This window comes from Haliotis rubra, unplaced genomic scaffold, assembly GCF_003918875.1.
Source record: "Haliotis rubra isolate DU_JTF1 unplaced genomic scaffold, ASM391887v1 Scf1123, whole genome shotgun sequence".
In the NCBI taxonomy this organism is placed as follows: Eukaryota; Metazoa; Mollusca; class Gastropoda; order Lepetellida; family Haliotidae; genus Haliotis; species Haliotis rubra.
Genome location: NW_025765030.1, coordinates 81,047 through 93,846, shown reverse-complemented (window position 1 = coordinate 93,846; position 12,800 = coordinate 81,047). Strand labels below are relative to the sequence as shown.

Sequence of the window (12,800 nt, the reverse complement as noted above, 5' to 3'; positions counted from 1 at the left end):
GGCACCCACACAGGATACCCAGATGGGACACCCACACAGGATACCCAGATGGGACACCCACACAGGATACCCAGATGGGGCACCCACACAGGATACCCAGATGGGGCACCCACACAGGATACCCAGATGGGGCACCCACATAGGATACCCAGATGGGACACCCACATAGGATACCCAGATGGGGCACCCACATAGGATACCCAGATGGGGCACCCACATAGGATACCCAGATGGTGCACCCACATAGGATACCCAGATGGGGCACCCACATAGGATACCCAGATACCCAGATGGGGCACCCACATAGGATACCCAGATGGGACACCCACATAGGATACCCAGATGGTGCACCCACATAGGATACCCAGATGGGACACCCACATAGGATACCTAGATGGGACACCCACACAGGATACCCAGATGGGACACCCACATAGGATACCCAGATGGGGCACCCACTCAGGATACCTAGATGGGACACCCACACAGGATACCCAGATGGGACACCCACATAGGATACCCAGATGGGGCACCCACATAGGATACCCAGATGGGACACCCACATAGGATACCCAGATGGGGCACCCACACAGGATACCCAGATGGGACACCCACATAGGATACCCAGATGGGGCACCCACATAGGATACCCAGATGGGACACCCACATAGGATACCCAGATGGTGCACCCACATAGGATACCCAGATGGGACACCCACATAGGATACCCAGATGGGGCACCCACATAGGATACCCAGATGGGACACCCACATAGGATAGGATACCCAGATGGGGCACCCACATAGGATACCCAGATGGGACACCCACATAGGATACCCAGATGGGGCACCCACATAGGATACCCAGATGGGGCACCCACATAGGATACCTAGATGGGACACCCACATAGGATACCCAGATGGGACACCCACATAGGATACCCAGATGGGGCACCCACACAGGATACCTAGATGGGACACCCACACAGGATACCCAGATGGGACACCCACACAGGATACACACCATAGGATACCCAGATGTGGGACACCCACATAGGATACCCAGATGGGGCACCCACATAGGATACCCAGATGGGGCACCCACATAGGATACCCAGATGGGGCACCCACATAGGATACCCAGATGGGGCACCCACATAGGATACCCAGATGGGACACCCACATAGGATACCCAGATGGGGCACCCACATAGGATACCCAGATGGGGCACCCACACAGGATACCCAGATGGGACACTTGGTGTCATCACTTATTTCCAGTGATCCATCCATATAGTTTTTACAGCTACTTTCCACTTGACACCCAACTGAATTAGTTTCTGGGGAACAGTCAAAACTGAGGTTCTATATTCTACAAAATCCTGACGCCATCCCATGAAACCATGACATTTAGAGAGCGAGGTCAGGATATTTGCCATGTTCTACTCAATTTTGTGAGTCACATTAGTGACAAAAGCTACAGAGATTTCAATGATTTCAAATGATTTTTATAGATGTCCGTCAACTAATGATGTTGATAAGGGAGATGACCTTTATATAGTGTTATCAAGTACACACACGTCCTTCTTATTGAATCAATACGTCTGTGACCTTGTGACCGAGCGGTGTGATTGTTTGGATTTGATTGCAAATGTCGGATCATGGTAGTGTCGTCTCGGTTCTGATTTGTCGTGTGTTTTATATTTAGTCAGGTATGAAACTTTGTATCAGTGCCTGTTACAACTAATCTTCCACAATGATACCGTCATTACACCGTGTTACTTTCAGTCTTTATTTATCCACCATCACTCTGTTATGTGAGATGGTTGCACGAGATGGTTTACATATGCGCGACAAACGTTAAATACACACTTCAAAAACAGAAAAAAATAAAAATAAACGCCTGTGTGATTTCAGCATGTCATTTCGATGTACTTTGACAGCAGTCGTTATTAAGACAATTCCTATGTTTGAATCCCGTTAAGCATGTCGTATTGCGCGCAAACGCATCCCAGAATGGTTTGTAAATGTTTGTCATAACAAATTAAAACGATACATGAAAAGCAAAATTGACTATAAGCTCCAAACCCAATTCATCATTTCATTACGAAATTTACGACGTAAAAGAAAATATAAACTGTCAAGACTGAACGTTACTGACCGAAATATCGCCATTGGAGGTTTGGAAGCTGCCGTTGCAGTCCACCGTTGCAAGTCACGTCTCAACTATGTCACCAGTAACCATGTCTCAACCATGCTATCAGTGACCATGTCTCAACCATGTCACCAGTAACCATGTCTCAACAATGTCACCAGAAACCATGTCTCAACCATGTCACCAGAAACCATGTATCAACCATGTCACCAGTAACCATGTCTCAACCATGCTAACCACAGTGACCATATCTCAACCATACTCCCAGTAACCATGTCTCAACGATGTCACAGTAACCATGTCTCAACCATACTACCAGTAACCATGTCTCAACCATACTCCCAGTAACCATGTCTCAACGATGTCACAGTAACCATGTGTCAACCATACTACCAGTAACCATGTCTCAACGATGTCACCAGTAACCATATCTCAACCAAACGAGCAGTAACCATTTCTTAACCATGTCACAAGTAACCAGTCTCAACCATGTCACCAGTAACCATGTCTCAACCATACGACCAGTAACCATGTCTCAACCATGTTACCAGTAACCATGTCTCAACAATGTCACCAGTGACAATCTCTCAACCATGTCACCAGTAACCATGTCTCAACCATACGACCAGTAACCATGTCTCAACCATGTTACCAGTAACCATGTCTCAACAATGTCACCAGTAACCATCTCTCAACCATGTCACCAGTAACCATGTCTCAACCATACGACTAGTAACCATGTCTCAACTATACGAAAAGTAACCAAGTCTAAACAATGTTAATAGTAACCATGTGTCAATCATGTCACCAGTAACCATGTCTCAACCATAAAACCTGTAACCACGTCTCAACCATACGACAAGTAACCAAGTCTAAACAATGTTAATAGTAACCATGTGTCAACCATGTCACCAGTAACCATGACTCAACCATAATACATGTAACCATTTCTCAACCATACTGCCAGTTACAATGTCTCAACCATACGACCAGTAACCATGTCTCAATCATATTACAAGTAACAATATCTCAACCATGCTATGAGTGACCATGTTTCAACCATGTCACCAGTAACCATGTCTCAACCACGTTATGAGTGACCATGTCTCAACCATGTCACCAGAAACCATGTCTAAACCATGTTACCAGTAACCATGTCTCAACCAAACTACCAGTGACCATCTCCCAACCATGTCACCAGTAACCATGTCTCAACCATACGATTAGTAACCATGTCTCAACCATACGACAAGTATCCAAGTCTCAACAATGTTAATAGTAACCATGCCTCAACCATGTCACCAGTAACCATGTCTCAACCATAATACCTGTAACCATGTCTCAACCATGCTAACAGTTACCGTATGTCAACCATACTACCTGTAACCATATCTCAACCATACTACCAGTAACCATGTCTCAACCATGTCACCAGTAACCATTTCTCAACCATACGCCAAGTAACCATATCTCAACCATACGACCAGTAACCATGTCTCAATCATGTTACAAGTAACCATGTCTCAACCATACTACCAACAACCATGTTTCATCCATGTCAACAGTAACCATGTCTGAACCATGTCGCCAGAAATCATGTCTCAACCATGTCAACAGAAATCATGTCTCAACCATGTCAACAGTGATCATATCTCAACCATACTACCTGTAACCATATCTCAACCATACTACCAGTAACCAAGTTTCAACCATGTCACTAGTAACCATTTCTCAACCATACGCGAAGTAACCATGTCTCAACCATACGACCAGTAACTATGCCTCAACCATGCTATCAGTGACCATGTCTCAACCATATCACCAGTAACCATGTATCAACCACGCTATAAGTGACCATGTATCAACGATGTCACCAGGAACCACGTCTCAACCATGTTACCAGTAACCATGTCTCAACCATGTCACCAGAAATCATGTCTCAACCATGTCAACAGTGATCATATCTCAACCATACTACCTGTAACCATATCTCAACCATACTACCAGTAACCAAGTTTCAACCATGTCACTAGTAACCATTTCTCAACCATACGCGAAGTAACCATGTCTCAACCATACGACCAGTAACTATGCCTCAACCATGCTATCAGTGACCATGTCTCAACCATATCACCAGTAACCATGTATCAACCACGCTATCAGTGACCATGTTTCAACGATGTCACCAGGAACCACGTCTCAACCATGTTACCAGTAACCATGTCTCAACCATGTCACCAGTAACCATGTCTCAACCATACTACCAGTTACCATCTCTCAACCATGTCACCAGTAACCATGTCTCAACCATACGACAAGTAACAGTGTCTCAACCATACGACAAGTAACCATGTCTCAACCATGTCACCAGTAACTATGTCTCAACGATAATACGTGTAACCCTGTCTCCACCCTGCCACCAGTAACCATGTCTCAACCATACTACCTGTAACCATGTCTCAACCATGCTTCTAGGAACCAAGTCTCAACCATAACACCAATAACCATGTCTCAACCATGTCACCAGAAATCATGTATCAACCATGTCAAGAGTAGCCATGTCTCAACCATGCTAACAGTGACTATATCTCAACCATACTACCTGTAACCATGTCTCAACCATACCATCAGTAACCATGTCTCAACCATACTCCCAGTAACCATGTCTCAACCATACTACCAGTAACCATGTCTCAACCATGTCACCAGTAACCATGTCTCAACGATGGTACAAGTAAGCATGTCTCAACCATACTACCAGTAACCATGTCTCAATCTTTCTATCAGTAACCATGTCTGCACCATGTCACCAGTAACCATATCTCCACCATGTCACCAGTAACCATATCTCAACCATGCCATCAGTAACCATGTCTCAACCAAACTACCAGTAACCATGTCTCAACCATGTCACATGTCAAGTAACCATGTCTCAACCATATGTGTAACCATGTCTCAACCATACGACCTGTAACCATGTCTCAACCATGTCACCAGGAGCCATGTCTCAACCATACTACTAGTAACCATGTCTCAACCATGTCACCAGTAGCCATGTATCAACTATACTACCAGTGACCATCTCTCAACCGTGTCAAGAGTAACCATGTCTCAACCGTGTCAAGAGTAACCATGTCTCAACCATACGGCAAGTAACCACGTCTCAACCATACGACAAGTAGCCAAGTCTCAACCATGTTAATAGTAACAATGTGTCAACCATGTCACCAGTAACCATTTCTCAACGATAATACGTGTGTTCCTGTCTCTAACATGCAACCAGTAACCATGTCTCAACCATACTACCTGTAACTATGTCTCAACCATCCTACAGGTAACCATGTCTCAACCATGCTACTAGGAACCAAGTCTCAACAATAACACCAGTAACCATGTCTCAACCATGTCACCAGAAATCATGTCTCAACCATGTTACAAGTAACAACGTCTCAGCGATACGACCAGTAACCATTTCTCAACAATGTCACAAGTAACCATATCTCAACCAAACGACCAGTAACCATGTCTCAACCATGTTACCAGTAACCATGTCTCAACCATGACACCAGTAACCATGTCTCAACCATGTCACCAAAAACAATGTCTCAACCATGTCATCAGTAACCATGACTCAACCATGTCGACAGTAACCATTTCTTAACCATGTTATCAGTAACCATGTCTCAACCATACTACCTATAACCATGTCTCAACCAAGTCACTAGTAACCATGTCTCAAACATGTCACCAGAAACCATGTGTCAACCATGTTACCAGTAACCAGGCGTCAACCATGTTACCAGTAACCATGTCTCAACCATGTCACCAGCACATGTCTCAACGATGCTACAAGTAACCCTGTCTCAGCTATGTCACCAGAACCTATGTCTCAACAATGCTACAAGTAACCATGTCTCAACCATGTCACCGGTAACCATGTCTCAACCATGTCACTAGTAACCATTTCCCACCCATGTCACCAGCAACCATGTCGCAACTATGTATTTAGTGACAATCTCTCAACCATGTCACTAGTAACCATGTCTCAACCATGTCACTAGTAACCATGTCTCAACCATGCTAACAGTGACCATGTCTCAACCATACTACCAGTAACCATGTCTCAACCATGTCATCAGTAACCATGTCTCAGTCATACGACCAGTAACCATGTCTCAACGATGTCACCAGTAACCATGTCTCAACCAAGTGACCGGTAACCATGTCTAAAGCATGTTACAAGTTACCACTTCTCAGCCATTCGACCAGTAACCCTTTCTCAACCATATCACCAGTAACCTTGTCTCAACCATGTCACCAGTAACCATGTCTCAACCATACGACCTGTACCCATGTCTCAACTATGTTACCAGTAACCATGTCTCAACCATGTCACCAGCAACCATGTCTCAACCATGTCACCAGTAACCATGTCTCAACCATGTCATCAGTGACCATCTCTCAACCATGTCACCAGTAACCATATCTCAACCATGCAAACAGTGACCATATCTCAACCATACTACCAGCAACCATGTCTCAACCATAGTACCAGAAACCATGTCTCAACCATGTCATCAGTAACCATGTCTCAACCATGCTAACAGTGACCATATGTCAACCGTACTACCTGTAACCATGTCTCAGCCATACTACCAGTAACCATGTCTCAACGATGTCACCAGTAACCATGCCTCAACCATGCGACCGGTAACCATGTCTCAAGCATGTTACAAGTAACCACGTCTCAGCCATTCGACCAGTAACCATTTCTCAACCATGTCACCAGTAACCATGTCTCAACGATAATACGTGTGTCCCTGTTTCTAACATGCCACCAGTAACCATGTCTCAACCATACTACCTGTAACCATGTCTCAACCATCCTACAGGTAACCATGTCTCAACCATGCTACTAGGAACCAAGTCTCAACCCTAACATGAAATCATGTATAAACCATGTCACCAGTAACCATGTCTCAACCATGCTAACAGTGACTATATCTCAACCATACTACCTGTAACCATATCTCAACCATACTACCAGTAACCATGTCTCAACCATGTTACCAGTAAGAATGTCTAAACCAAACTACCAGTAACCATGTCTCACCCATGTTACAAGTAACCACGTCTCAGCGATACGACCAGTAACCATTTCTCAACCATGTCACAAGTAACCATATCTCAACCAAACGACCAGTAACCATGTCTCAACCATACGACCAGTAACCATGTCTCAACCATGTGACCAGTAACCATGTCTCAACCATGACACCAGTAACCATGTCTCAACCATGTCACCAGAAACAATGTCTCAACCATGTTAACAGTAACCATATCTCAACCATGTCGACAGTAACCACTTCTCAACCATGATATCAGTCCCCATGTCTCAACCATGCGACCAATAACCATGTCTCAACGATGTCTCAGCCATGTCACCAGTAACCGTGTCTCAACCATACTTCCAGTTACCATGTCTCAACCATGCTATCAGTGATCATGTCTCAACCATGTCACCAGTAACCATGTCTGAACTATTTTATCAGTAACCATGCCTCAACCATGTTACCAGTAAACATAGCTCAATCATGTGACCAGTAACCCTGTCTCAACCATTCTACGAGTAACCATGTCTCAACCAAGCCATCAGTGACCATGTCTCAACCATACTCCCAGTAACCATGTCTCAACCATACTACCAGTAACCATGTCTCAACCATGTCACCAGTAACCATGTCTCAACGATGATACAAGTAAGCATGTCTCAACCATACTACCAGTAACCATGTCTCAATCTTTCTATCAGTAACCATGTCTGCACCATGTCACCAGTAACCATATCTCCACCATGTCACCAGTAACCATATCTCAACCATGCCATCAGTAACCATGTCTCAACCAAACTACCAGTAACCATGTCTCAACCATGTCACCAGTAACCATGTCTCAACCATACGACCAGTAACCATGTCTCAACCATACGACCTGTAACCATGTCTCAACCATGTCACCAGGAGCCATGTCTCAACCATACTACTAGTAACCATGTCTCAACCATGTCACCAGTAGCCATGTATCAACTATACTACCAGTGACCATCTCTCAACCGTGTCAAGAGTAACCATGTCTCAACCGTGTCAAGAGTAACCATGTCTCAACCATACGGCAAGTAACCACGTCTCAACCATACGACAAGCAGCCAAGTCTCAACCATGTTAATAGTAACAATGTGTCAACCATGTCACCAGTAACCATTTCTCAACGATAATACGTGTGTCCCTGTCTCTAACATGCAACCAGTAACCATGTCTCAACCATACTACCTGTAACTATGTCTCAACCATCCTACAGGTAACCATGTCTCAACCATGCTACTAGGAACCAAGTCTCAACAATAACACCAGTAACCATGTCTCAACCATGTCACCAGAAATCATGTCTCAACCATGTTACAAGTAACAACGTCTCAGCAATACGACCAGTAACCATTTCTCAACAATGTCACAAGTAACCATATCTCAACCAAACGACCAGTAACCATGTCTCAACCATGTTACCAGTAACCATGTCTCAACCATGACACCAGTAACCATGTCTCAACCATGTCACCAAAAACAATGTCTCAACCATGTCATCAGTAACCATGACTCAACCATGTCGACAGTAACCATTTCTTAACCATGTTATCAGTAACCATGTCTCAACCATACTACCTATAACCATGTCTCAACCAAGTCACTAGTAACCATGTCTCAAACATGTCACCAGAAACCATGTGTCAACCATGTTACCAGTAACCATGTGTCAACCATGTCACCAAAAACAATGTCTCAACCATGTCATCAGTAACCATGACTCAACCATGTCGAGAGTAACCATTTCTAAACCATGTTATCAGTAACCATGTCTCAACCATACTACCTATAACCATGTTCAACCAAGTCACTAGTAACCATGTCTCAAACATGTCACCAGAAACCATGTGTCAACCATGTTACCAGTAACCAGGCGTCAACCATGTTACCAGTAACCATGTCTCAACCATGTCACCAGCACATGTCTCAACGATGCTACAAGTAACCCTGTCTCAACTATGTCACCAGAACCTATGTCTCAACAATGCTACAAGTAACCATGTCTCAACCATGTCACCGGTAACCATGTCTCAACCATGTCACTAGTAACCATTTCCCACCCATGTCACCAGCAACCATGTCGCAACTATGTATTTAGTGACAATCTCTCAACCATGTCACTAGTAACCATGTCTCAACCATGCTAACAGTGACCATATCTCAACCATACTACCTGTAACCATGTGTCAACCATACTACCAGTAACCATGTCTCAACCATGTCATCAGTAACCATGTCTCAGTCATACGACCAGTAACCATGTCTCAACCATGTCACTAGTAACCATGTCTCAACCATGCTAACGGTGACCATGTCTCAACCATACTACCAGTAACCATGTCTCAACCATGTCATCAGTAACCATGTCTCAGTCATACGACCAGTAACCATGTCTCAACGATGTCACCAGTAACCATGTCTCAACCAAGTGACCGGTAACCATGTCTAAAGCATGTTACAAGTTACCACGTCTCAGCCATTCGACCAGTAACCCTTTCTCAACCATATCACCAGTAACCTTGTCTCAAACATGTCACCAGTAACCATGTCTCAACCATACGACCTGTACCCATGTCTCAACCATGTTACCAGTAACCATGTCTCAACCATGTCACCAGCAACCATAAAGCCTGTCTCAACCATGTCACCAGTAACCATGTCTCAACCATGTCATCAGTGACCATCTCTCAACCATGTCACCAGTAACCATGTCTCAACCATGCAAACAGTGACCATATCTCAACCATACTACCAGTAACCATGTCTCAACCATAGTACCAGAAACCATGTCTCAACCATGTCATCAGTAACCATGTCTCAACCATGCTAACAGTGACCATATGTCAACCGTACTACCTGTAACCATGTCTCAGCCATACTACCAGTAACCATGTCTCAACGATGTCACCAGTAACCATGCCTCAACCATGCGACCGGTAACCATGTCTCAAGCATGTTACAAGTAACCACGTCTCAGCCATTCGACCAGTAACCATTTCTCAACCATGTCACCAGTAACCATGTGTCAACCATACTACCTGTAACCATGTCTCAACCATACTACGAGGAACCATGTCTCAACCATGTCACCAGTGACCATGTCTCAACCATGTCATCAGTGACCATCTCTCAACCATGTCACCAGTAACCATGTCTCAACCATACGACAAGTAAAAAATGTCTCAACCATGACACCAGTAACCATGTCTCAACCATGTCACCAAAAACAATGTCTCAACCATGTCATCAGTAACCATGACTCAACCATGTCGACAGTAACCATTTCTTAACCATGTTATCAGTAACCATGTCTCAACCATACTACCTATAACCATGTCTCAACCAAGTCACTAGTAACCATGTCTCAAACATGTCACCAGAAACCATGTGTCAACCATGTTACCAGTAACCATGTGTCAACCATGTCACCAAAAACAATGTCTCAACCATGTCATCAGTAACCATGACTCAACCATGTCGACAGTAACCATTTCTTAACCATGTTATCAGTAACCATGTCTCAACCATACTACCTATAACCATGTCTCAACCAAGTCACTAGTAACCATGTCTCAAACATGTCACCAGAAACCATGTGTCAACCATGTTACCAGTAACCAGGCGTCAACCATGTTACCAGTAACCATGTCTCAACCATGTCACCAGCACATGTCTCAACGATGCTACAAGTAACCCTGTCTCAACTATGTCACCAGAACCTATGTCTCAACAATGCTACAAGTAACCATGTCTCAACCATGTCACCGGTAACCATGTCTCAACCATGTCACTAGTAACCATTTCCCACCCATGTCACCAGCAACCATGTCGCAACTATGTATTTAGTGACAATCTCTCAACCATGTCACTAGTAACCATGTCTCAACCATGCTAACAGTGACCATATCTCAACCATACTACCTGTAACCATGTGTCAACCATACTACCAGTAACCATGTCTCAACCATGTCATCAGTAACCATGTCTCAGTCATACGACCAGTAACCATGTCTCAACCATGTCACTAGTAACCATGTCTCAACCATGCTAACGGTGACCATGTCTCAACCATACTACCAGTAACCATGTCTCAACCATGTCATCAGTAACCATGTCTCAGTCATACGACCAGTAACCATGTCTCAACGATGTCACCAGTAACCATGTCTCAACCAAGTGACCGGTAACCATGTCTAAAGCATGTTACAAGTTACCACGTCTCAGCCATTCGACCAGTAACCCTTTCTCAACCATATCACCAGTAACCTTGTCTCAAACATGTCACCAGTAACCATGTCTCAACCATACGACCTGTACCCATGTCTCAACCATGTTACCAGTAACCATGTCTCAACCATGTCACCAGCAACCATGTCTCAACCATGTCACCAGTAACCATGTCTCAACCATGTCATCAGTGACCATCTCTCAACCATGTCACCAGTAACCATGTCTCAACCATGCAAACAGTGACCATATCTCAACCATACTACCAGTAACCATGTCTCAACCATAGTACCAGAAACCATGTCTCAACCATGTCATCAGTAACCATGTCTCAACCATGCTAACAGTGACCATATGTCAACCGTACTACCTGTAACCATGTCTCAGCCATACTACCAGTAACCATGTCTCAACGATGTCACCAGTAACCATGCCTCAACCATGCGACCGGTAACCATGTCTCAAGCATGTTACAAGTAACCACGTCTCAGCCATTCGACCAGTAACCATTTCTCAACCATGTCACCAGTAACCATGTGTCAACCATACTACCTGTAACCATGTCTCAACCATACTACGAGGAACCATGTCTCAACCATGTCACCAGTGACCATGTCTCAACCATGTCATCAGTGACCATCTCTCAACCATGTCACCAGTAACCATGTCTCAACCATACGACAAGTAAAAAATGTCTCAACCATACGACAAGTAACCATGTCTCAACCATACGACCAGTAACCAAGTCTCAACCATGTTAATAGTAACAATGTGTCAACCATGTCACCAGTAACCATGTCTCAACGATAATACGTGTGTCCCTGTCTCTAACATGCCACCAGTAACCATGTCTCAACCATACTACCTGTAACCATGTCTCAACCATCCTACAGGTAACCATGTCTCAACCATGCTACTAGGAACCAAGTCTCAACCCTAACATGAAATCATGTATAAACCATGTCACCAGTAACCATGTCTCAACCATGCTAACAGTGACTATATCTCAACCATACTACCTGTAACCATATCTCAACCATACTACCAGTAACCATGTCTCAACCATGTTACCAGTAAGAATGTCTAAACCAAACTACCAGTAACCATGTCACACCCATGTTACAAGAAACCACGTCTCAGCGATACGACCAGTAACCATTTCTCAACCATGTCACAAGTAACCATATCTCAACCAAACGACCAGTAACCATGTCTCAACCATGTGACCAGTAACCATGTCTCAACCATGTGACCAGTAACCATGTGACACCAGTAACCA

General features: G+C 44.2%; 1 protein-coding gene across 1 annotated transcript in view; it reads right to left on the bottom strand.

Annotated features, from left to right (window-relative positions):
• Positions 1-12,800, bottom strand: part of LOC124290412 (acetylcholine receptor subunit beta-like) — a 30,783-nt gene that overhangs the window by 12,542 nt on the left and 5,441 nt on the right. The gene's annotated exons all lie outside the window — the stretch shown is intronic.